This window comes from Bos javanicus, chromosome 5, assembly GCF_032452875.1.
Source record: "Bos javanicus breed banteng chromosome 5, ARS-OSU_banteng_1.0, whole genome shotgun sequence".
Classification (NCBI taxonomy): Eukaryota; Metazoa; Chordata; class Mammalia; order Artiodactyla; family Bovidae; genus Bos; species Bos javanicus.
This window is the reverse complement of record NC_083872.1, coordinates 6,545,724-6,567,130: the sequence shown is the minus strand read 5'-3', so window position 1 is coordinate 6,567,130 and position 21,407 is coordinate 6,545,724. Positions and strand designations below refer to the sequence as shown.

The window sequence follows — 21,407 nt, the reverse complement described above, 5'->3', positions numbered from 1 at the left end:
GCTTATCTTCTAACCAGTATGCAGCCTCTAACCCATACTAAATAGAATTTCTGGACATGCCATTACTTCCTGGAGACCTTTAGTAAGGAAATGACTCAAAGCAAGAGGTTTGCTCTCTTTCCTGAAACTCACCTCATCCTCTGAAGCTCTCATTTCTATAAACTTGGTAAAATTAAGTGAGAGTGAAGTCGCTCCATCGTGTCCGACTCTTTGCGACCCCATAGACTGTGGCCTACCAGGTTCCTCCATCCATGGGATTCTCCAGGCAAGAATACTGGAGTGGGTTGCCATTTCCTTCTCCAGGAGACCTTCCCAACCCAGGGATTGAACCCGGGTCTCCCGCATTGTAGGCAGACGCTTTACCATCTGAGCAACCAGGGAAGTCGGGTAGAATTAGAGGTGCCTCCATTTTATCTCCATAGGTTGCATGTTTCCAGGAACATCAGAACCCGGCTTCTCTGCTAATTGACTTCTAGTGATGCTGTTTGTGGATAATGTTCTTCAGAGATTGTGTATGAGGTTAGGGCCTTTCATAGCCACAGTGTAGTAGAGTTTCCTTCTCTAATTAGCTTCCTTCAGTTCCTTCAAGTGGGTATAGGAATGGGAAGGACACTTTTTAAAGTATGCTTTTTACTGTAACCTCTTTCACTCTTTAATTTTACAAATGAAGAAATTGAAGGCTGGAGGGGTAAAATGACCTGGTTAAATTCACACAGCCAGACCGCAAAGAGCAGAAGACTGAACCCATGGCTCCTGACCCACAGACTAATGCCTATTTTTCCTGTTTCATTGGGGGGAAAAAATTGCCACAGTTTTTTAAAACATTGTCTTTTCATTTAAAAATACTTGCTCTTTCCACTCCATTATGAATTCAGTTAGTGGCCTCCCCTCAGAAGTGAATTACTATTTAAATCCATTTTTCTGTGGGAAAATGCATTTCTAAATCTACTCAATTTTCTTATTGTCTCAGTCTATTTGGGAGTTAAAATACCATAGGTGAGATGGCTTAAATAACAGACATTTATTTCTCACAGCTGTAGAGACTGGGAAGTTCAAGTTCAAGGTGCTCATGGATTTGGTGTCTGGATAGGGCCCCCTTGATGGTTTTCAGCTGGTTGGCTTCTTGCTGTGCCCTCATATGCAGAGGCTAGTAGCCTGCTCTCTGGCCCCTTCTTATAAGGACACTCATTCAGTCGTGAGAACCCCATTTTGTGACCTCATCTAACCTAATGACTTCCTAGAGGCCCATCTCCAGCTCCATCACTCTGAGGATCAGGGCTTCAACATATGGATTTTGTGCACATGCTCACGGGTGTGTTTCCCAGCTTGAGAGAGGGATACCAACCTGCATGCCCTACTTCAGGAACTTTGGAAAAATATGTTACCCAAAAATTCCATTTTCATGAGGACCCAAAGGTGTACAAAAAAAAAAAGGAGGGAGGAGGGTTCAGGATGGGGAACACATGTATACCTGTGGTGGATTCATTTTGATATTTGGCAAAAAAAAAAAAAAAAAGAAAAAGAAAATTACATAAAATTCAAAAAAAAAAAGTTTGAAGATTTAACTATGGTATAAATTGATGTGACTATGGTACTGTAATAGGGAAGAATATGTTGTATTCTATTACAAGTTAATCACTAGAGAGATGTTGCCTATAAGCTTAAGTTATACATAATGGCCAATCTCTGGGAACTCTGCCTCCCAGGTAATGAGCATTAAGCTAAAATACCTTTGTTTAGCTCACAGGAAACATCTTTAACAGGCCCACTCGTGAATGACTGTAGGGAGGAAGAAATTAACACATCCCCTCTGGAGGCTGATGGGAACCAGGAAGTGTTTGACTTTACTTCCTCCCCTTTTAGTATAAAAGGAGTCTGAATTCTGACGCTGGCAAGATGGTTCTTTGGGGCATGAGCCCACCATCTTCTTGGTTAGCTGGGCTTTTGGAATGAAGTCGGTATTCCTTGCCCCAAGAACTCATATCTCAGTTATTGGCCTGTCCTGCAGTGAGCAGTATAGTTTAGACTCGGTGGGAACAGTACCCCGCCTGCTCCATGTGGAGCCCTGGACTGGTGTTGAGAACAAGCGCACTGGAGCCTCTGCCCTGTCCGCAGTGTTTTGCCTCATGCTCATTCCCTGTCTACTCTTCTATAAAAACGCTATACTGACTGAGGTTCCAGGCCAAGAAAGAGAATGCCTGGTTTGAACTTTGGCTTTCTCATCTACTAGCAATGTGGCCTTGAGAATCCAATAATTGGAAAACATTTTTTTAAAAGGAGAAAAAAAAAAAAAAACCCCAAGGGAATTGTCCAGAGACTTCATGCCTAAATGAGGGACTGGTTAAGAGAAGCTTCAATAAATGGGTACCTAACTGCTGATGGCATATAAATATATAGGAAGCTACAAGCTGTCATTTGGCGTTGGAATACTAATTTGACCTTGGAATACAAAATGAAGCAGGTCAAAGGCTAACAGAGTCTTGCCAAGAGAACGCATTGGTCATAGCAAACATTGTCTTCCACCAACACATGGACATGACCAGATGGTCAATACTGAAATCAGACTGATTATAATCTTTGCAGCCAAAGATGGAGAAGCTCTATACAGTCAGCAAAAACAAGACCAGGAGCTGCCTGTGGCTCATATCATGAACTCCTAATTGCCAAATTCAGACTTAAATTGAAGAAAGTAGGGAAAACCACTAGACCATTCAGGTATGATCTAAAGCAAATCACTTACGATTATACAGTGGGAGTGACAAATAGATTCAAGGGATTAAATCTGATAGACAGAGTGCCTGAAGAACTATGGATGGACGTTCATGACACTGTACATGAGGCAGTGATCAAGACCATCCCCAAGAGAAAGAAATGCAAAAAACCAAAATGGCTGTCTGAGGAAGGCTTACAAATAGCTGAGAAAAGACAAGATGTGAAAGGCAAAGGAGAAAAGGAAAGATATATGCATTTGAACACAGAGTTCCAAAAAATAGCAAGAAGAGATAAGATAGACTTCCTCAGTGATCAATGCAAAGAAATAGAGGAAAACAATAGAATGAAAAAGACTAGAGATCTCTTCAAGAAAAAGAGATACCAAGAAAACATTTCATGCAAACATGAGCTCAATAAAGGACAGAAATGGTATGAACATAACAGAAGCAGAAGATATTAAGTAGAGGTGGCAAGAATACACAGAAGAGCTATACAAAAAAGATCTTCAGGACCCAGATAATCACAGTGGTGTGATCACTCACCTAGAGCCAGACATCCTGGAATGTGAAGTCAAGTGGGCCTTAGGAAGCATCACTACAAACTACATAGTGGAGGTGATGGAATTCCAGTTGAGCTATTTCAGATCCCAAAAGATGATGCTCTGAAAATGTTGCACTCAATGTGCCAGCAAATTTGGAAAACTCAGTAGTGGCCACAGGACTGAAAAAGGTCAGTTTGCAATCCCAAAGAAAGGCAATGCCAAAGAATGTTCAAACTACCACACAATTGCACTCATCTCACAAACTAGCAAAATAATGCTCAAAATTCTCCAAGCCAGGCTTCAACAGTACATAAGCTGTGAACTTCCAGATGTTCCAGCTGGATTTAGAAAAGGCAGAGGAACCAGAGATAAATTGCCAACATCTGTTGGATCATTGAAAAACCAGGAGAGTTCCAGAAAAACATCTACTTCTGCTTTATTGACTATGCCAAAGCCTTTGACTGTGTGGATCACAACAAACTGTGAAAAATTCTTCACGAGATGAGAATACCAGACCACCTGACCTGCCTTCTGAGAAATCTGTATGCAGATCAAGAAGCAACAGTTAGAACTGGACATGGAACAACAGACTGGTTCCAAATCAGGCAAGGAGTATGTCAAGGCTGTATATTGTCACCCTGCTTATTTAACTTATATGGAGAGTACGTCATGAGAAATGCCGGACCAGAAGAAGCACAAGATGGAATCAAGATTGCTGGGAGAAATAATAACCTCAGATATGCAGATGACACCAACCTTATGGCAGAAAGCAAAGAAGAACTAAAGAGCCTCTTGATGAAAGTGAAAGAGGGGAGTGAAAAAGTTGGCTTAAAACTCAACATTCAGAAAACTAAGAAAATGGCATCCATTCGCATCACCTCATGGCAAATAGATGGGGAAACAGTGGAAACAGAGACAGACTTTATTTTGGGGGGCTCCAAAATCACTGCAGATGGTGACTGCACCCATGAAATTAAAAGACGCTTGCTCCTTGGAAGAAAAGCTATGACAAACCTAGGCAGCATATTAAAAAGCAGAGACATTACTTTGCTGACAAAATTCCATCTAGTCAAAGCTATGGTTTTTCCAGTAGTCACATATGGATGTGAAAGTTGGACTATAAAGAAAGCTGAGCATCGAAGAACCGATGTTTTTGAACTGTGGTGTTGGAGAAGACTCTTGAGAGTCCCTTGGACATCAAAGAGATCCAACCAGTCCATCCTAAAGGAAATCAGCCCTGAATATTAATTGGAAGGACTGATGCTAAAGCTGAAACTCCAATATTTTGGCCACCTGATGTGAAGAACTGACTCATTTGAAAAGACCCTGATACTGGGAAAGATTGAAGGCAGAAGGAGAAGGGGACAGCAGAGGATGAAATGGTTGGATGGCATCACCGACATGATGGACATGAGTTTGAGTAAGCTCTGGGAGTTGGTGATTGACAGGGAGGCCTGGGATGCTGCAGTCCATGGGGTCACAAAGAGTCAGACACAACTGAGCAACTGAACTGAACTGAACTACAAGCTGTTATTAAATAAACTGCATTCAGAACCCAAAAGTTAATTTAGAAAAGCAATTAAGGAAAGAAATATCACTTCTTAACAAATTGGGAAAAGTGAAGAGAGTGCTCTGTAAGGATTAGAAGCAAATGAAGAAATCAGAGCCTGTGAATCAGATTACCTTTGTGATATAATATATATCCCAATATTTCCCCATATGTATATAACATATGTAATATGTTACATATTACAGTGTTTTTATATATAGTATATATATTACATATTACAATGTTTATATGTATATTATATATAATATATATCAATGTTTTGTGCCTTAATTGCCTGGCATAATGTGATTAGGTAGGTGAATCAGTATTGACCAAGAGCATAAAAAACAGAGATTATAAAACTCCTTTTTTTTTTTTTTTTTTTTGCACAAACATGGCAAAAAACCCCACACATTTCAGAAATCCTAGGCATCTTTGCCTGGAGAATCCCAGGGACAGGGGAGCCTGGTGGGCTGCCGTCTATGGGGTTGCACAGAGTTGGACACGACTGAAGTGACTTAGCAGCAGCAGCAGCAGCAGGCATCTTTAGTTTAAGGGAGACCCTGGCCCAATTTCATCAAAGATGCAAGGTTGCAATTCACCAGCACCTTGTTAGTCTCCTTCCTCGCTTTGTGGTGCCCAGGCCTGTACAAACAACCTAGAACCAAGCAGATGTTTAAAACCCAGGAGACACCATTCAAGCACACCAGGTAAGATATTTGGATGTGCAACCAAAAGTGAGTTTGCTTTCCCCACAGACGGATTCTACAGAGTGTTTCCTGCTTCCCAAAGAGACCTCCAAAATCAAGTTATTTTTTCTTTAAGTAGCAGTCATGCTCGACCCCTAGGACCCTGATAAGAAGTAATTTTATCCAGGAATGAAAACACTCATCTTTTAATATTGTTTGGGAAATAAAGACCCACGGGATTCAAATATTTTTCCCAACATTAAAATAAACTGGATGTTAGTGATAAGAATGAGTTTGAAACTGGAAGTAGGTGAAGCCCTGACCAGTCCCAGATAATGAGACAGAAGCACTCACCTTTTTGTTTGAGTGAGAAAAGAGTCACAGATGTGCTGTTCATTTGTGCACAAAGGGAGGAAAAAGGACGTTCTAAAACTCTTCTCCTGGCTTGACAGAGAAACCTCATAAATATCTCATTGCCTTTTAAAGAGTAGAGATATCAGTTTTAAAATAATTACTAGGGAAGCAAATTATTAAGATAACCAATTAGAACTGCAGACTGTTGGAGGTTGCAGGGAAACTTTTCAGAGGACACAAAAGCAATTTTTCTGCAAGTCTGTCTGTCTTTAAAAGATTCCTTTGAAAAAGAATGCATTTGAATCAGTCCTAATGAGGTGGATGAAACTGGAGCCTATTATACATAGTGAAGTAAGCCAGAAAGAAAAACACCAATACAGTTTACTAATGCATATATATGGAATTTAGAAAGATGGTAACGATGACCTTATATGCAAGACAGCAAAAGAGACACAGATGTAAAGAAGTCTTTTGGAATCTGTGGGAGAAGGCAAGGGTGGGATGATTTGAGAGAATAGCATTGAAACATGTATATTATCATATGTGAAATAGATCGCCAGTCCAGGTTCAATGCATGAGACAGGGCGCTCAGGGCTGGTGCACTGGGATGATCCAGAAGGATGGGATGGGGAGGGAGGTGGGAGGGGGGTTCAGGATGGGGAACACATGTACATCCATCGCTGATTCGTGTCAGTGTATGGCAAAACCACTACAGTATTGTAATTAGCCTCCAATTAAAATAAATTTTAAAAAGATTCCTTTGTATAAATATCTTGCAGAGACAGTTTTATAGTAGCAGAACACAACACAAGATTATATGTTTTTACAGGTATCTCCAAACTGAAAAGAAAGTAAGGCTGGTACTTTTGTGAACATCCTAGATTCAAGCCTTTATCAGAAATACCTTGGGAATTCTCTGGTGGTCCAGGAGTTAGAATGCCACATTTGCATTGCTGAGGGCACGGGTTCAATCCCAGTTTGGGAACTAAGATCCTGCATGCCCTCGTGGAGTGGCAGAGACCAAGCCAACACAAACAAAACCCTAACCCTGACCTTCATGTTACTGAAGTGCTTATCAGTAACATGCGCCTAATTCTTTATAAGAGAAGAAAGAACATCTCTTTCTCTTTGCTTTTCTGAAAAATGTCAGGGGCAGTTTGAGAGAAAAAGGCAAAGCTAAAACGTACTTTCTCAAAGTTTGTTTGTTAGAATCTTTGGTGGCAGTTGATACAGACCCAGCTGAAACAGAGGAGGAAGAACGGAATGTGTTATGAGGAACGAGACTGTCTCACAGAACCCAAGGGCAACGACGTGGCAGGACCTTGACAGCTGACTGGAACCAGGTTCCCCAGCAGCAGGCGGAAAGCAGAAGAGGCTCTCCATCCTGGGTCTCCACTTTCCCTTCAAGTCTCCAATTTCATCTGTTCTCCAAACCACGGGGCAGAAGATATTCACCATCTACAACTCCTTCTCTAGAATTTAAGACAGTTGAAATCTTTGATCAACAAATATCTTTCAATCAACAAATATCTGTTAAGTTGTTGCTATTGCATGGTTCTCAGTAGACAGTAATAAAAAAAAAAAAATAGACCAATTTGTTCCCCTTCTAGAACTAGATTCTCATGAGACAGATAGTCAATAAACAAGTAAATACAGAAAATTGTGTCTGGTGGTTGGAAGCAACATGATGAAAATAAAAGCAGTATAGAGGGAGAGAATTATAGAGGTGCTAGTTTAAATAAAATTAATGGTCAAGGAAGCCTCTTTGAAAGGTGATATTTGGCAAAAACCTAAAAGAAAAAGAAAGAGTAAGCCATGCTAATACTTGGGAGATAATGGGTTTTGATGCTCTGAGTTTTGGTAGATTCCCAGTCTCCAAGAAGTTTCTTTTACAATTACTATTAATTTTTATAGGACTATAGTTGCTTTACAATGTTCTGTTAGTTGCGCAGCAAAGTGGTCAGTTATACATATACATTTGTATATATACAGGCTTCCCTAGGGGCTCAGATGGTAAAGAATCTGCCTGCAATGTGGGAAACCTGGGTTGGATCCCTGGGTTGGGAAGATCCCCTGGAGGCGGGCATGGCAACCCACTCCAGTATTCTTGCCTGGAGAATGCCTGGCAGGCTACAGTCCTTGGGGTCACAAAGAGCTGACTGAGAGACTAAGCGCAGCACATGTATACACGCATATGTATCTCCATATATGCACCATGGAGCGCTGAGTGGAGCTCCCTGTGCTGTACGATAGTTTCTCACTAGTTACCTAGCAGGGTGTTTGTGTCAGTCCCAATCTCCCAATTAATCTTGCCCCACCTTCCCCCCTTGGTAAGCCTGAGTTTGTCTTCCTCATCTGTGACTCTATTTCTGCTTTGCAAAACGTTCTAGGTCCACCCCTGTCTCTGCAAATGTCATATTTCACTCCTTTTAATGGCTAAGTAATATGCCATCACCGTGTTCACTATTCATTCCTCTGTAGACGGATATTTATGTTGCTTCCATGTCCTGGCTATTGTAAATCATGCTGCGATGAACGTCGGGGTGCATGTATCCTTTAGAATTACGATTTTCTCCAGATATATGCCCAAGAATGGGATTGCAGGATCATATGGTAGCTCTATTTTTAGTTTTTTAAGGTATTCCCAAGCTGTTCTCCATAGTGGCTACACCAATGTACATTCCCACCAACAGTGTAGGAGGGTTCCCTTTCTCCCAAACCCTCTCCAGCATTTTGTTTGTAGAACAACAAACTTCTTAAAGTGATCAAGTGAATCCTTCTACTGGACGATGCTAGTCCAGGCAGGGAATGCAGTGATTCCTGTGCCTCTAGCAGGCCCTAGATCTGCCCCATGATGAGTCTCTTGTTCATCTCTGGCCACAGAACACCAGCACCAATGCCAAGGGCCGCAGTTCTTCACAAGACTTTCGGGAGAATGTCTCAACTCTTTCAGCCAACCTCGGATGGCAATCCTAAGAGGAGCTGAGGTGAGGGGATGTCTAAGTGCATGCAGGGAACTTTCTTCTCATCCCCACACCTCCATCAGCTCCCAGATAAACCCTAAAGATAAATATACAATCTAACTCATAGTACACTTGTATATAAGCAACTTCAAAATAAGTCCCCAAAGTGAATTCGTTTCTTCCACCCCTCCCCATGTAAACACATATGCACACACAGAAGAGAACACTGCTCACAAGGCACCCAGTTGAAAGTTCTGGCACCAACACTGGCTGTGCTCATTGGTTACAGCTCATTTAGCTCTCTCTAGCTAGACTTCCCTCCTGAGTTTACGGCCCCATGTTGTTGCAAGCTGGGTTCCCCAGGAACTGACTCAAACTGAGGACATGTGCATGACATTTATTAAGGAGTGCCTGTGTATTAACACCTGTGGAAGGGAAGAGAAGGGGAAGGAAGGAAGCTGGAGTGGATGAAGGAGAAGTCAAATTGTGATTCAGCCTCAATGACAGTCTTGGTCAATGCCCCAGGGAGCTCTGGAGCTAGGATGACTCTCCATAGCTGCCCCGTGTGTGTGCAGACTAAGTCGCTTCAGTCGTGTCTGACTCTGTGTCAGCCTATAGACTACAGCCCACCAGGCTCCTCTGTCCATGGAATTCTCCAGGCAAGAATCCTGGAGTGGGTTGTCATGCCCCGTTCCAACGGATCTTCCTGACCCAGGGATCAAACCCGCGTCTCTTCTGTCTCCTGCATTGACAGGCAGGTTCTTTACCACCAGCACCACCTAGGAAGCCGTAGCTGTCCAAGTCGGTTGGGCCAAAGTGGCAGGACTTTTGTGTTCTCGCATCAGTGGTTTTGAGGAAGCCCAGGCCACATAGAGAGGCCATGTGTACGTGTTCCAGGCAAAAGCCCCGCTAAGGTCCCTGCCAACAGCCCACATCCTCCCACACACACGTGGATGAGGAAGCCTCAGAATGACTCCAGCCACAGCTGTCTGACTTCAACCCCCCCGAGAGACTAGGGGGTTGAAGTCCCGTCAGCCCCAACACTGTAAGAGATAATAATTAAGTACAGACCACTGCTCCACGCTATGCAGTTGAGGTGGTGTGTTACACAGCTGCAGATAGCCAAAACATTGAAGAACCCTCCCCGAGGGGCTGAAGCAGGTCTATCTCAACCTCTTCTAGTCAGAAGCACTTAATATTCTTGTCTTCAGATCTAACCATCATATCAAAGTTCCTATCACAATTTCTTTCAAGAGATCTTATGTCCTTCAAATTAAGATCTTAAGATCTGCCTTTCATTTTCCTGAGGTAGACAAGCAGATAATTTTCCTGTAATGCGTGGCATGTGGATGGTGAGTCCAAGGACAGTGAAGCAACAGTTTATTTTCTGTGGAGATCACTTGCAGTACGCCCCAAACCAAGTAGCTGTATCCAGGGGGACATTGTAATTCATTATTGTGACTTTTACCTGCTCACATTTACTAGTCCATTCTGAGACTTAACTACAGTAAGTAAAAAAATAAATCACTTTAAAGGAAAAAAGTCAATAGCGAAAGAAAACAATTGTAAGTTGACAGAAGCCATTGAAGGATTTAAAAAGGAGGATAACAAGTTCTCAGATTTACATATTTAAAACAATGCTGTTTCTGTTGTGTGGAGGATATAAGAAGGAAGATGAATTAGGAGGCTGTGGCAGTCATCTCCAGGAAAGATGATAGATGAGAATCAAGAGGATTTGATGCCAGAGGCTTCTGTGGTGGCTCAGACCGTAAAGAACCTGCCTGCAATGCAGGAGACCTGGGTTGGGAAGATCCCCTGGAGAAGGGAATGGCAACCCACTGCAGTATTCTTGCCTGGAGAATCCCATGGCCAGAGGAACCTGTGGGGCTACAGTCCATGGGGTCTCAAAGAGTCAGACACAACTGAGCAACTAACACTTAGATGTGGAAGGTAACAAGAGTGAAATTATCAAGGATAATTTCTAGGTTTCTGGGATGAGCAGCTGGAAGAAAAGGCTGAAAGAAAAGCAGAATTGGAAAAGAGGGAAAGATCAAAAAGTTCAGGGTTTTTTCTAATGTTAATGAAATAATTTATCAGCAGTGCTGAGTCTCAGTTGTGGCATGCACAGTCTTTACTGGCCGCGTGTGAACACAGCTGAGGCATGTGGGGTCTAGTTCCCTGACCACGGGTGGAACCCGGACCCCCTGCATTGGCAGCGTGGAGTCTTAGCCAGCGGCCCACCAGGGACCAATAGGAAGTCTCCCAAAAGTTCAGTTTAGCCATGTTCAAATTCACATACTTCCATGAATGAAAATGCCAGGAACAATTGGTTGGATAATACCCTCTGGAACCCCAGAGAGAGGTGTGGACTGGAAGGGGAAAAATAAGAGAACAATCCAAATTGCAAATGTGCTCCCGCATGTGTTGTTGCTTAATCAAATGTGCTCGTTATTTCCTTTAACATCTTCAAAAAGTATTGTTTGGCCTTGCAGAAATGCAAATATGCCTTATTTGCAAAGTGGCTGCAAAATGTCTGCCATCTGGTGGACAGTCACGGAGAGGGCTATAAATTTACTTCAACCGAAGGAATAGAAACGTTTTTACTGACAAGTAGCACAAATCTTTTTAATGTCATTGTCTTACTAATAAACATTCACATCTTTATATTTCTCATTATGGAAAATTGGTTGCCATATTTAAACCTAAATCACATCAAAGTGTGAAGCACTGAAAAGATTTATAAAAGGAATGTTTAGTTTCATAAAGTATTAAAACCAACATTAAGAATAATTCTCCAAATTGGATATTCTAGGAACTACACCAGAAACAATGTAGTCTTTGGGCTCTTTGACAGAAAGTAAATTAATATTTGGGACTTTCCTGATTGCTCAAATGGTAAAGAATCTGCCTGCAATGCAAGAGACCCAGGTTTAATCCCTGGGGCATGAAGATCCCCTGGTGGAGGGAACGGCAACCCACTCCAGTATTCTTGTCTGGGATTCCCATGGACAGAGGATCCTGGTGGGCTCCAGTCCATGGGGTCGCAAAGAGTCAGACATGAATATTTATTTTTTCCCTCAGGTGACAGCCGTTGATTTCTGGAGCTGGCTTATCCAGGCTCTTGAGAGCTGACTGGGCACGCTGACTGGGCACATCTCTCCCCAACTGTATGTTCTGTGATTTCAGACTGGTAGCTTAAAATTGGCCGTGGTGGGAGTGTTTATACTAAAGAAGTCAACAAAGACTTCAAATCAGAATTTCCTCTTTGTTTTTGCTTTCAGAAAGCCAGTTTATAGGCACATCATGCATGGATAACTTTTCTCTCTTGATTCCACCAATTTTTAACAAAAGCAATCCATGGAACATTTGTTTAAAAAATTTTTATTTTATTTAAACACACATTTCTAAATTTGGGTGTCCATGGAATCTTTTAGGAAATAATATTTGAATTTTATACTTTTAATTGGAGGAGACCGGAGTGGATTTTTTAGGTTATTTATGACCAAAATGACATAAAAACAATGTATCTCAAATTTTTGCTGTCTCATTACCAATACTGGCAGTTGGATTTCCTGATGTGATGATTGTCAGCTAATCGGTACAATTAATCATTATATAGCTCCAAAATTGGGAGCAGAAATCGAAAAGTTCTTAGTACACATCAGTGGAGGAACATGTGCTTTGAGAATGTCCTGATCTATTTCTAGAGGGGTGGACTTGAGAGGGATAGTTCAGTTCAGTCGCTCAGTCATGTCTGACTCTTTGCAACCGCATGGACTGCAGCACTCCAGGCCTCGATGTCCATCACCAACTCCCAGAGCTTACTCAAACCCATGTCCATTGAGTCAGTGAGGCCATCCAACCATCTCATCCTCTGTCATCCCCTTCTTCTCCTGCCTTCAATCTTTCCCAGCATCAGGGTCTTTTCCAGTGAGTCAGCTCTTTCCATCAAGTGACCAAAATAATGGAGTTTCAGCTTCAGCATCAGTCCTTTCGATGAATATTCAAGGCTGATTTCCTTTAGGATAGACTGGTTGGATCTCCTTGCAGTCCAAGGGACTCTCAAGAGTCTTCTCCAACACCACAGTTCAAAAGCATCAGTTCTTTGGCACTCAGCTTTCTTTATAGTCCAACTCTCACATGACTACTGGAAAAACCATAGCTTTGATTAGACGGACCTTTGTTGGCTAAGTAATGTCTCTGCTTTTTAATATGCTGTCAAGGTTGGTCATAACTTTTCTTCCAAGGAACAAGCATTTTTTAATTGCATGGCTGCAGTCACCATCTGCAGTGATTTTGGAGCCCCCAAAAATAGTCTGTCACTGTTTCCACTGTTTCCCCATTTATTTGCCACGAAGTGATGGGACCAGATGCTATGATCTTAGTTTCCTGAATGTCTTTTGTGTTTGTCTGATTACTAAGCAGCAGTCCCTCTGATGTTTCCTGAGGGCAGGGTGATCAGCTTACCTTTGTCTCTACATTGCCTTAAAGAAGCTTAAACCATAAGGGGGCTCATTTTTAAAAATAAATCTCTTCTTAACACATAAAGACAAGTCCTAGACAGAGAGCTATTGGATCAGGTACTTTATGTTCAGTTCTTCACCATGCCATATTCTAAAATAGGATTTTCAGATCTTATGGGTTCTATAAACTCGCAGATAAAAGAGAAGGCAGCTCTCTGCTTTCTGAAACAGAAATGATGAGGCCTGTTTCATGTCAGCGGAGGTTCGATAAGGCAGAGAAATTTCGCTCAGTGGGAGAAGTCACAGGTTCCTCCGTTAGTGTTCAATGGTAAGTGTCTGTACTTTGTAATTGGTGCAGGTGGATTGAGATGATGATTTGATCTCCAACTCAAAGGGCAAAGGAGACAGCAGTATTGGATATTAAGGGTGACAACTGGGAAAGTTTTACTAATGTAATATGGTCACAGCCAGGTAGATTTACCTTTCACTTCCTTGTGGATGTCAATCTTTGTATTTCCAACACCCAGCAAAAAAATCTCAAGAGTTATCTGTTTAGTTTTTACAAAGTTATAAAGGTAAAAATAAATGCAATCATGTTTTTAATGCCTGCAAGTTCCATGAGGTTAGAGGTCATATCTGTCTTGTAAATACTGTATCCTCAGTGTCTGGCATATGGTAGGGAATTCATAAATGTTTATTGAATGAACATTTCTAATATAGATATTAGGAATGATATTAAGTACTGGATCTATTTAAATTTGTGTTGCAGGTATTCTGGCTTACCCAGAATGCCATTCTATTTTGGGTTCATTTGTTTTGTTCTTTAAAAATATTTATTTTGCTTTCCTCCCCTTTTCACAAAATGAAGGAACCTGAAGTAAAGGCACAAAAACATGTCTTAGGCAAAGTTATATTAGTTTTACTTGTCAATAGTTTCTTTCCTTCTTAAGAAACAAATGTTTCTTGAATAGTTTGTAGTTAAAATTTATAATCTTTCTGGTCAGCATCCTCTGTCATCTGAACTTTGAAGATCTAATTAACCCTATTTCCTTTCACTTTCTCAACATGCTGTTTGTTGGAGACCTATCTCCTTTGTTTGACATGGTTACGTCATGCTTTTGCTTTCTTCATGTCCCTTCTAACCACTTTTCGCTTACACAAAGAGGTCGGTTCTAGAAACCACACCTCATAGCTGAGACTTTCCATGAGACTTTCTTTGAAATTCTCTCAAATTCAGCACTGGAATAGATATTTTGGGGCTTCCTGTGGCTCAGCTGGTAAAGAATCTGCCTGCAATGTCGGAGACCTGGGTTCGATCCCTGGGTTACGAAGATCCCCTGGAGGAGGGCAAGGCAACCCACTTCAGTACTTTTACCTGGAGAATCCCACAGACAGGGGAGCCTGGCAAGCAAAGTCCTTGGGGTCACAAAGATCTGGACACAACTGAAGCAACTTAGCATGCACACACACATGTGTCTTTGTAGTACAAAATGTCACCACTGAGCCCTGGGGACACAGGGATCAACAGTCAGTAGTGTCAGTCCAATGACATTACACAGACAGTGTCATGGCGCACTTCCCTGGCAGTCCTGTGGTTAGGACTCGGCACTTCCATACAGGGGCATGGGTTCAATCCCTGATCAGGGAACTAAGATCCCATAAGCTATTTGGCATGGCCAAAACCAACCAACAAACAAAAAGTGTCATGGGTCTTTGTTTATGCCAGACGCATGCTCAGTTTGGACTCCAGGCAGGAAAATCTTTCCTATCACAGCTCAATGGCCAGAGGAATACGTGATCAATTTCCACAGAGAGAGTGCAAACTCAGAATATTCAGGATGCAGAGACCAAGCTACAGAATCATCTAGTCAGGTTCAGTGAGTAAAGATTCTTATGTAGCAGTACAATAACAGTTTATTCCTTGGGATTTTCTTTTCAATATATAGGGTGAAGAAATGAGACGTGGAAATACTTTGCAGAAAGGGACCTACCTTCATTGAGTACTGACCAAGTGCCACACTTTTCAGTGTAACAGATGTAGCATAGGTGTGCCTTTCTTGGTTCTCTGCTCATCACACTCTGGGAGAACATCCAACCATAATGTTAATTTCCAAGACTCATCATCCTCTATTTTTCCTATGTAGAGGAAGACCTGCATACATGAATGCTCTGATTTGCTATTAAGGTCATTCTCTGTTATTTGTCTAAATTTAAAGTGGTTTCACATAATTCAAAAAGATACATGCACCCCAGTGTTCATTGCATCACTATTTACAATAGCCAATACATGGAAGCAACCTACATGTCCACTGACAGAGGAACAGATAAAAAGATGTGGCATATATAGAAAATGGAATATTACTCGGTCATAAAAAATGAAATAATACGATTTGCAGCTACATGGATGGACCTGTGGATTGTCATAATGATTGAAGTAAGTCAGACAGACAAATATCATATGAAGTTGTTTATATGTTCAGTTCAGTTCAGTTGCTTGGTCATGTCTGACTCTTTGCGACCCATGAATCACAGCACTCCAGGCCTCCCGGTCCATCATCAACTCCTGGAGTTCACCCAAACCCACGTCCATTGAGTCAGTGATGCCATCCAACCATCTCATCCCCTGTCGTCCCCTTCTCCTCCTGCCCTCAATCTTTCCCAGCATCAGGGTCCTTTCCAATGAGTCAACTCTGCGCATCAGGTGGCCAAAATATTGGAGTTTCAGCTTTAGCATCAGTCCTTCCAATGAACACCCAGGACTGATCTCCTTTAGGATGAACTGGTTTGATCTCCTTGCAGTCCAAGGGACTCTCAAGAGTCTTCTCCAACATCACAGTTCAAAAGCATCAATTCTTCAGTGCTCAGCTTTCTTTATAGTCCAACTTTCACATCCATACATGACCACTGGAAAAACCATAGCCTTGACTAGACGGACCTTTGTTGACAAAGTAATGTCTCTGCTTTTTAATATGCTGTCTAGGTTGGTCATAACTTTCCTTCCAAAGAGTAAGTGTCTTTTAATTTCATGGCTGCAATCATCATCTGCAGTGACTTTGGAGCCCAGAAAAATAAAGTCAGCCGCTGTTTCCACTGTTTCCCCATCTATTTGCCATTAAGTGATGGGACTGGATGCCATGATCTTAGTTTTCTGAATGTTGAGCTTTAAGCCAACTTTTTCACTCCCCTCTTTCACTTTTATCAAGAGGCTCTTTAGTTCTTCTTCACTTTCTGCCATAAGGGTGGTGTCATCTGCATATCTGAGGTTATTGATATTTCTCCTGGCAATCTCAATTCCAGCTTGTGCTTCCTCCAGCCCAGCATTTCTAATGATGTACTCTGCATATAAGTTAAAGAAGCAGGGCAACAATATACAGCCTTGACATACTCCTTTTCCTATTTGGAACCAGTCTGTTGTTCCATGTTCAGTTCTAATTGTTGCTTCCTGACGGGCATACAGGTTTCTCAAGAGGCAGGTCAGGTGGTCTGGTATGCCCATCTCTTTCAGAATGTTCCACAGTTTATTGTGATCCACACAGTCAAAGGCTTTGGCATAGTCAATAAGGCAGAAATAGATGTTTTTCTGGAACTCTCTTGCTTTTTCAATGATCCAGCAAATGTTGGTCATTTGATCTCTGGTTCCTCTGCCTTTTCTAAAACCATCTTGAATATCTGGAAGTTCACAGTTCACATATTGCTGAAGCCTGGCTTGGAGAATTTTAAGCATTACTTTACTAGCGTGTGAGATGAGTGCAATTGTGTGGTAGTTTGAGCATTCTTTGGCATTGCCTTTCTTTGGGATTGGAATGAAAACTGACCTTTTCCAGTCCTTATATATATATATATATATATATATATATATATATATATATATATGCTTATATGTGGAATCTTAAAAAATGGTACAATTGAACTTATTTACAGAACAGAAATAGAGTCACAGATGTAAAAAACAAACTTATAGCAACTGGGGGGAAAGTGGGGGAATGGAAAAGTTGGGATATCAATACTGAATATGCATCTGTGCTATATTGCTTCAGCTATGTCCAACTCTTTGTGACTCTATGGACTGTAGCCTGCCACGTTACTCTGTCCATGGGATTCTCCAGACAAGAATACTGAAGTGGGTTGCCATGCCATCCTTCAGGGGACCTTCCCAACCCAGGGATCAAACCCATGTTCTCTTGAGTCTCCTGCACTGGCTGGCAGGTTCTTTACCACTAGAGCCACTGGGGAAGCCCGGCATACACACACTACTATGTATAGGATGGGCTTCCCCAGTGGCTCTAGTCGTGAAGAACTCACAAGCCAATGCAGGAGACTTAAAAGATACAAGTTTGATCCCTGAGTTGGAAAGATCCCCCGGAGGGGGGCATGGCAACCCACTCCAGTATTCTTGCCTGGAGAATCCCATGGACAGAGGAGCCTGGTGGACTACAGTCCATAGGGTCACAAAGAGTCAGACACGACTGAAGAGACTTAGCACACATGCATATATAAAATAATTAATAGGGACCTACTGTATGGCACAGGGAACTCTAGTCAATACTCTGAAATAACCCATATGGGAAAAGAATCTTAAAGCAAGTGGAGATATATATATATATATATATATATGTAACTGATTTACTTTGCTGCACACTTGAAACCAACACATTATAAATCAACTATATCCCAATAAAATTTTTTTTAAATAATAGTGGTTTCAGAGGAACTCACCTAGCTCTTTATCATTTTTTAATGACAGTATTTACCATAGCTACATTTTAAATTGTTATATCTGTTCTTATATTGTGGTTTTTTAAATTAAATTAATTTTGTTACTTAATAGCTGTCTCAGTCTTAAGTAAGGACAGGAATTATCATTGCAATGGGGAAAGTAGTTGCCCATTAAAGTAGTCAAAAGTAGTTGGAGGGGAAATTAGTTGCCATTGAAAGAGAGCCACTCAATGGAGAAAAGGCAGTCTCTTTGATAAATAGTGCTGGGAAAGTTGGATATTCACATATAAAATAGTGAAAATAGGCTCCTATCTTACACCACTCACAAAAATTAACTCAAAATGAATTAATGACTTAAATGTAAGACCTGAACCATAGAACTCCTAGAAGAAAACAGAGGAAAAAAATTCCTTGACATGGGTTTTGGCAATGATATTTTGATATGTCACCTAAGCAAAAATAAACAAGTTGGGCTACATAAAACTAAAAAACTTATTCAGAGCAAAAGAAATAATCAGCAAAGTAAAAAGACAACCATGGAATGGGAAAAAAATATTTGTGAACAGATATCTGATAAGGGGTTATTACCCAAAATATATGAAGAACTTACACAATTCAATAGCCAAAAAATTCCCCCAAAACAAAAAAACCTAGATGAAAAAACCCAAGTAATCCAGTTACAAGATGGGCAAAAGACTTGAATAGACATTTTTCAAGAAAAGATATATGAAAGGCCAACAGGTGCATGAAAAGAGGCTCAGCATCCCATCATTAGGGAAATGCAAATTAAAGCTACAGTGTGATATCACCTATGCCTGTTAAAGTAGCCTCATCCAAAGGATAAGAGGAAAAATTCCGGTGAGGATGTGGAGAAAGGGGAGCCCTTGGGTACTATTGGTGAGAATGTAAACCGTACAGCCACAGGGAAGACAATATAGAGGATCCTCAAAACTTAAAAATAGAACTACTATATGATCCAGCCAATCCACTTCAGGAATATATCCAAAGGAAGCAAAAATACTAACTTGAAGAGAGTATCTGCATCCCCATGTTCATAGCAGCATTATTTATAATAGCCAAGACATGGGAAAAACCTAAATGTCTGTCCACAAATGCATGGATAAAGAAATTCAGTATATACATAGAATAGAATATCATTCAGCCATAAAAATGAAGGAAGCCTGCCATCTATAACAACATGGATCCACCTTGAGGGCATTATTCTAAGCGAAATAGCTCAGGCAGAGAGAGACAAATACTATATGATCTCACTCAAATGCAGAATCTTGAAAAACAAAACACTAAACTCGAAGAAAAAGAGATCAGATTTGTGGTTATCAGAAGTGGGAGGGTGTCAGGGAAGGCAGAATTGGAGGAAGATGGTCAAAAGATACAAATTTCTACAACCTAAATGTCCATATACTGATGAATGGATAAAGAAGAGATGGTGTATATGTATACAGTGGAATACTTCTCAGCCACTAAAAGAATGAAATGATGCCATGTGCAGCAACATGGATGGACCTAGGGATTGTCGTAAGTGAAGTAAGTCAGGCAAATACAGATACCATATGATATTACTTATATGTGGAATCTAAAAAAAAACTGGTGACAAATTAACCTCATTTATAAAACAGAGACTCAGAGACATAGGAAAGGAACTTATGGTAACCAAAGGGGAAAGATGGAAGGGAAGGATAAATTAGGAATATAGAAGTAACATATCAGTTCAATTCAGTTCAGTCGCTCAGTCGAGTCCAATTCTTTGTGACCCCATGGACTGTAGCATGCCAGGCTTCCCTCTGCATCACCAGCTCCCTAAGTTTGCTCAAACTCATGTCCATCGAGTCAGTGACACCATCCAACCATCTTATCCTCTGTCATCCACTTCTCCTCCTGCCTTCAATCCTTCCCAGCATCAGGGTCTTTTCCAATGAGTCAGTTCTTCACATCAGGTGGCCAAAGTAATGGAATTTCAGCTTCAGCATCAGTCCTTCCAATGAATATTCAGGACTGATTTCCTTTAGGATTGATTGGTTGGATCTCCTTGCAGTCCAAGGGACTCTCAAGAGTCTTCTCCAACACCACAGTTCAAAAGCATCAATTCTTCTGCACTCAGCTTTCTTTGTAGTCCAATTCTCACATCGGTACACGACTACTGGAAAAACCATAGCTTTGACTAGATGGTCCTTTGTTTGCAAAGTAATGTTTCTGCTTTTTAATATGCTGTCTAGGTTGGTCATAACTTTCCTTCCAAGGAGCAAGCGTCTTAATTTCATGGGTGCAGTCACCATCTGCAGTGATTTTGAAGCCCCCCCAAAAATAAAGTCTGTCACTGTTTCCATTGTTTCCCCATCTATTTGCCATGAAGTGATGGGACCAGATGCCATGATCTTAGTTTTTTTAATGTTGAGTTTTAAGCCAATTTTTTTCACTCTCCCCTTTCACTTTCATCAAGAGGCTCTTCAGTTCTTCTTCACTTTCTGCCGTAAGGGTGGTGTCTTCCACTTACAAGATAAATAAGTACTAGGGATGTAAAGTACAGCATGATAGCTATAGTTAACACTGCTGTGTGACGTATAGGAAAGTTGTTGAGAGTAAATTTTAAACGTTATTACAAGGAAAAATATTTTTTGTTTTTTTTTTCTTTTATCTGTATGAGATAATGGATTCTAGCTAAACATTACCATAATATGTATAATATATTGTACCACAATATATGTACCATTTGCTGTATACCTTAAACTTATTCAGTGATGTATGTCAATCATATCTCAATAAAGCTGGAAATAAAATAAAAAGGGAGAGCCCCCTGAGCAGGATATTTTCCTAAGACAGGTCTTGTGAGTGTGCGTGTGTGTTTGCACGCGCACACTCAGTAGTGTCTGACTCTGCGATCCTATGGACTGTAGCCTGCCAGACTCCTCTGTCCATGGGATTCTCCAGGCAAGGTTACTGGAGTGGGTTGCTTTGCCCTCCTCCAGAGGATCTTCCTGACCCAAGGATTCAACCCACGTCTCTTGTGTCTCCTGTATTGGCAGGCGGATTCTTTACCACAGATCTCCTAAGGTGGCGTTAAGGAATCTCTGGATACAATCATATCATAGCAACCAATGGTCCATGTTAAAAGGCACAATTCCCTTTTTATTCTGTGAAAAGGAAAATGGAGGAAAGGCACATAAATACTTTAGCTATACAGAGGAGAAGAAACAAGGACTTGAAAACTGCACAGAACCTGGTTTCAAGTTCATTCCATCACTTCCTGTTTGAACTTGGAGAAGTTGTTTAATCTCTTTGTACCTTTTCTTATGAAAATCCAGATAGTAATGTCTAAGAGCTGTTGCAAGGATTAATTGACATTCAATTTAGCATAATAAATAACATTTGCAAATCATTTAATAAATATATATAATTTTATGA

General features: G+C 41.0%; 1 protein-coding gene and 1 non-coding gene across 17 annotated transcripts in view; one reads left to right on the top strand and one right to left on the bottom strand.

Moving 5' to 3' along the window:
* Positions 1–21,407, bottom strand: part of LOC133247146 (uncharacterized) — a 77,635-nt gene that overhangs the window by 17,644 nt on the left and 38,584 nt on the right. For 4 of the 16 annotated variants that reach the window (XM_061415574.1, XM_061415587.1, XM_061415576.1 and 1 more), the window contains exon 3: positions 7,030–7,317. The exons of 9 other annotated variants lie outside the window; for them this stretch is intronic. The gene's annotated coding sequence lies outside the window, so the exon portion shown is untranslated. Of the gene's footprint in view, positions 1–7,029; positions 7,318–21,407 lie in introns of those variants that run through there. 3 more of the 16 variants (XM_061415577.1, XM_061415578.1, XM_061415579.1) reach the window with 1 other exon arrangement.
* Positions 14,009–14,067, top strand: LOC133248985 (U7 small nuclear RNA). Its single transcript, XR_009736803.1, has one exon. It is a non-coding gene; the product is annotated as a U7 small nuclear RNA (small nuclear RNA).